This window comes from Sorex araneus, chromosome 7, assembly GCF_027595985.1.
Source record: "Sorex araneus isolate mSorAra2 chromosome 7, mSorAra2.pri, whole genome shotgun sequence".
NCBI lineage: Eukaryota > Metazoa > Chordata > Mammalia > Eulipotyphla > Soricidae > Sorex > Sorex araneus.
This window is the reverse complement of record NC_073308.1, coordinates 66,379,490-66,384,805: the sequence shown is the minus strand read 5'-3', so window position 1 is coordinate 66,384,805 and position 5,316 is coordinate 66,379,490.

Here is a 5,316-nt window from a genome sequence, read left to right as displayed (position 1 = left end):
CCCGCTGTTATCTTTCACACCCACCTTCCCCAGGCGAGGCCTGGATGGCATTTCAGATAATGCCCAGTTGTTAGCCACCAGCCAATAGAGATATCAGGATATACGCTCGCTAGAATTAGAGCGCAGCAAGTCAAAGCTTCACCTTGAGGTTTAATGGAGCTTTCATAAATGAAGTGGGCATTGCAGAGCCTTTGGTGGCGAGTGTAATGTACGTGCAGGTGTTGATTGATAAGGTAGAACTTTAAGTAATGCCACCGTGTACTGAAGCATTTTAATCGTTCGACTTTGCAGGCTTGAGACCAGGGCCCGAGCCGGTCTCAAGGACTTTTGTTACCTCTTCGGGTAAGCTTCAGCTTGAGAAAACACTCAGATTCCTGAGCCACAGAGCAATGTAAGAATTCACGAGACAGCAGAAAGGACTTGTGTTTCACCCAAAAGGCTGTCCACACAGCTGCAGAACCAGTTCCTTTCAGTCCAGACCACACCTCCCTCAGGAACCAAAGTGAATGCCGAGACGGTAACCAACACCCAAAGCAAGCATGGGTGGACCACCCGAACCTTGTTTGCAAAGGGGATGGGAAGAGGGTTTGGGCAGCCCGAGGAAGATGAGTCTCACAGGGAGGAGAAATATGAGGCAGACACACTCAACAGGAGCAGCTGGAACTAGCCTTTCCGACGTCCTTCATTGGATGATGTAGGACAGGATGGGACAGTCCTTCAGAGTGTCCCAGAAAGGCTCTTCTGCTGGACCCAGAGAGTCACCTTGCCAAGTCCAACAGGTGGTCCTTACGTTCCACCTTCAATATGCTGTGTGTGTTTAAATGAGGAAGCGGATGTTTGCAACCTCAGGAAAGGGAGCCGTGGGGAATGAGTCGGGATGGACGAGCACTGGAGGAGTGAGGCCTCAGCCTGTGATTGGGGATAGATGGAGGGCTGAGGGCAGACATGGGAGGGGGCAAAGCTGAGGGTTGAGGGGGGAGACTTCAAGGAGCAGTGCCAGAGTGCTCTAGGAGTGTCCCTTGATGGTTCAATGGTTGTACCTAAGCAATTGGAGCACCATTTATGAAATACAATTGAACTACTCTTAGCAAAGCAATATCTCACTTAAATTTAATATCTGCGGTAGCCCCACGAAGGAGATGGATTGGAGAATTAGATCCTACGGAGAACAAACAGAAGATTGTCTTCTGGACACTATAAAGGTGAGCAGCTCTGGGGATTATAAGGATGATTCATTGCTCAATTGTGATCTGTTATTAAGAGAAGAGAAATTAGCAGAAGTTGTGAAAGATGCTATTTCTCTTTTACAAACGTGCAGAGAAGTGAGTCACCGTCCTCCCCGAGGGCTGTTAGGCAGCGATATAAAATCATGCTTTGAAAGAATACTGAATATGAGGACCCCGGATGCGAAGTGGGAAATAGCAAGATAAAAACGCACACATAAACATAGAATTGCACTTGAGACACTGCTCTGGGCTGTGGGACGTCTTCCGGGAACCTTCCTTCTCAACTCCTACTGACTATTTCTGCTCTGCTCAGGAGCTCTACTCACTAGCACCTCCTCCAGGAAGTCCCTCGAACTTTCCAAGCCGTGTTAGAGGACCCAGATCTGGACTCGCGTTGTCCCTTACTCTGCCCAACCCTGGAACATATCACCTTGTTTTGTGACTATCTTTGTCCCCCATTGGCTCAAACTTCTAAATGGACATCGCCCTGCTGGCATCCCTCTTCTCTAAGCCCAGGGCCCTGAAACACAGGTTGCAACACACAATCGGCAACTCAGTAAAGGGCACCCCTCTCCCACAACGCAGAGGAAGCCATCTCGGGGAGTAAAGATGACTTTCTTTTGTCATCTCTTCCTAGTACCTGGTACGGAGGGTCCTTGCAGAAACATGAAGGACAAAGGGCATTTTTCTCGAAACTAGAGGGCTGGGGAGATGCTTCCCAGAATGCTCCCAGGATGCACAAGAGCCCCCTCCAGAAGTATCTGGGCTAGGGGTTCTGTGTAAGATTCTATTTTTTTGGGGGGGGTCACACCCAGCGATGCACAAAGGTCACTCCTGGCTCAGACACTCAGGAATTACTCCTGGGGGTGCTGGGGGGGGACCCACATAGATGCTGGGAATCGAACCCGGGTCATCCGCGTGCAAGGCAAACACCCTACCCACTATGCTATTGCTCTAGCAACCGTGTAAGATTCTGAGGATGAGGCGCCCTCAAGCTCTGCGGTGCTGCAACATCCCGGTGGTGCTCGACGGCCTCCAGATCTGCACGCAGTGTTGGTCCATGGGACCGGGTGCCGCCAGTGACACGAGTGCCAACACCTGCACTTTGGGTCCTCCCTCTCCGCCTCCTCCTCCCTTGTCATTCTGGGAAGTCCTTGCACTGCTTTTGCACAGTGCGTTTCCAGGAACCTGCAGTTCCTGTCCCGGACCCCACCCCAAGTCCAGTTTCCAGTCTCTGGGGCAATTATACCCCAAGAAGAAGGGGCACGGCAGCCAGACTCGGTGGGCAGTCCCGTACACGCGGAGCGCGACAGGACCCGGGAAGCCCAGCTCTTTGGTGACCTCTAGTGGCCAATCTGTAAACGGGCAGGGGAAAAAATGTGACCCTGAAAATGCATCCAAAATGTCCCGTTATTACACTTTCCCTTTCAGGCCTCCCCCAACCTCTTTTTTTTTTTAAATCATTTTGTGGGCTGGAGGCCAGTGCGGGGACGAGCTGATGGTAATGGCACAAGAAGTCTGGTTTCTCCTAAGGGAACCTTGCCGGGCGTCTGGCCATGAGGGGTTGGGGATGGGCCAGGGGAGGACAGTCAGGGAGGACAGCAGGACAGGGGACCGCGCCGCCGCCACCACATTCCTTTCTGCCCTCTGCGTCTCTCCTTGCTGCATTTGGGTTTGCAAATCCATTTTAGATAGGGAGCAGGTCATTACAAGGCCATTTCTAACTGAGGCTTTTTTAAAAATATATATAATGTAGGAGTACTGCACTTTATTCAGCCATTGATTAAGCTGATTGAATTGGGCATGAACTCCACATTACTTAAAAAAAATTTTTTTGATTGGATGTTCCTGAGATAGACCATTACAAAGCTGTTCATGATTGGGTTTTGGTCATACAAGGATCCAGCAGCCATCCCTCCAGCAGTGCGCATTTCCCACCACCAACGTCCCCCGTTTCCCCACCACCATCCGCCAACCCCGACCTCCTACCCAGCCTCCTATGTGAGGCACTTTCCTCATTGCGCTCTCTCTCTCTCTCTCTCTCTCTCTCTCTCTCTCTCTCTCTCTCTCTCTCTCTCTCTCTCTCTCTCTCTCTCTCTCTCCCCCCCCCCCACCCCTTTTATGCATTATGGTTCGCAACACAGGTGCTAAGAGGTCCTGGTGTTTATCGAACTGAGATTTGATGCAGGTTCCCTCTTTGTTTTGGCAGCTTGGATGTGGCGGGCTTGTGCCCGCTGGGAGCACGCTTGGTCATAGCCCAGAGGTCAAATGCTCCTGTCACACTGGCGAGTTGAAAAAAGACATCAGCTGCCTCCGTTGCATTTTGTGTTCTCCACTGGACTGGGGGGATTATGGTGATCGGTCGATCCAGGAGGACTCCTAGGTCCATTTTGCTCTGCGTCCACTTACTCGGGCAGCAAATCTCTAGTGAGCAACCACCGGGCGCTATGTTCAGCAAGCAAGAGACAACACAAGTTCCCCGTGCCCTCCTACCCTGTCAAAGGGCACTTCGGGAGCAAGGACGGGAGGACTCCAGCCTTAGGTGGGATGTTCACTGCAAAGGTTTTCTAGAGCAAGCAAGGAGACCTAGAGCGGACAAATTAGCAAGGGAGAAGAAAACACATTTCAGGCAGAGCCAACAGCAGAAGGAACAGCCTGGGATTAAGAAAGAGCATTAGAGCAACTTGCAAAGCTGTTGGAAGTTTTAAGGGACACACACACACACACACACACACACACACACACACACTTATGTTTTTCCATCTTTGGATTTCAATCCATTCTGCCTTATACTACATAAACATGATTTAGGTCTCCATGAGGAAATACCCGACTGTAAAATTCTACCAGTTCTTTGATTCTGGTACTTCATTTTAAAATTATTTTCCTTCCTTCCTTCCTTCCTTCCTTCCTTCCTTCCTTCCTTCCTTCTTTCTTTCTTTCTTCTTCTTTCTTTCTTTCTTTCTTTCTTTCTTTCTTTCTTTCTTTCTTTCTTTCTTTCTTTCTTTCTTTCTTTCTTTCTTCTTCTTCCTCCCTCCCTCCCTCCTCCTCCCTCCCTCCCTCCCTCCCTCCCTCCCTCCCTCCCTCCCTCCTTCCTTCCTTCCTTCCTTCCTTCCTTCCTTCCTTCCTTCCTTCCTTCCTTCCTTCCTTCCTTCCTTCTCTGCCTTCCTTCCCTTCCTTCCTTCCTCTCCCTCCTTCTTTCCTTCCTTCCTTCTTCCTTTCTTTCTTTCTTTCTTTCTTTTCTTTCTTTCTTTTCTTTCTTCTTCTTTCTTTCTTTCTTTCTTTCTTTCTTTCTTTCTTTGTGTCCCAATTTACCATCGAAATTCTACTTATTTTCATTTGTTTTGTTTCTTTCATGCTGGGCTCTTGAGCATTCTGACCATCGTTTATGCTAATGTCCCTGTCTGCTGACTCCAGTATCTGGACATCTGTAGTTCAGCTTTTGCCTTCTTTGTTTTTCTTTTGTTATGGAAAACATGCATAACATAAAATTTACCACTTTAACAATTTGGGGGCATAAAGAAACAAACATAAATTTACACAAGTTGGTATAATTAACTGTTTTCATACAATTGTACAACCATCGGTTTTATCTTTTTTAATATTGAGTTATTGCCCACATTTCCCTGCCTTTTTGTTTTTTGTGTTTTGGGCCACACTCAGTGTTGCTGGGGATGACTGCTGGCTCTGTGCTCAGGAGCGCTCCCTGGTGGCACCGGGACTAAGTGGTGCCGGGTGTTGGAACCAGGGTCACTGCAGGCGAGTCCAGTGCCATACCTCCTTACTGTGTCTCCACTTCCAGCCTCTCTGAGTACTCAGGTTTGCTCTTTTACACAAAACGATGATACGCTTTCTAGCTTCTGCTCAGGTGGCATTGGTAGAAATGTCTTGGGGAGACATTTTCCATCAGTAAAGACATGCTCCTCCTGCATCTTGCTGGGGCCTCTTAAGAAGCAACCTTCCTCAGAATCCACTCCCGTTACTGGGCTGCTTCCTTCCTCTTTAGAAAAGACACAATGCATCTCATTATGTGGCATGTGGCCAATGCAGGGGATTTCCCCAGTCTTGCCACGGTGGCTGGTTCACGCAC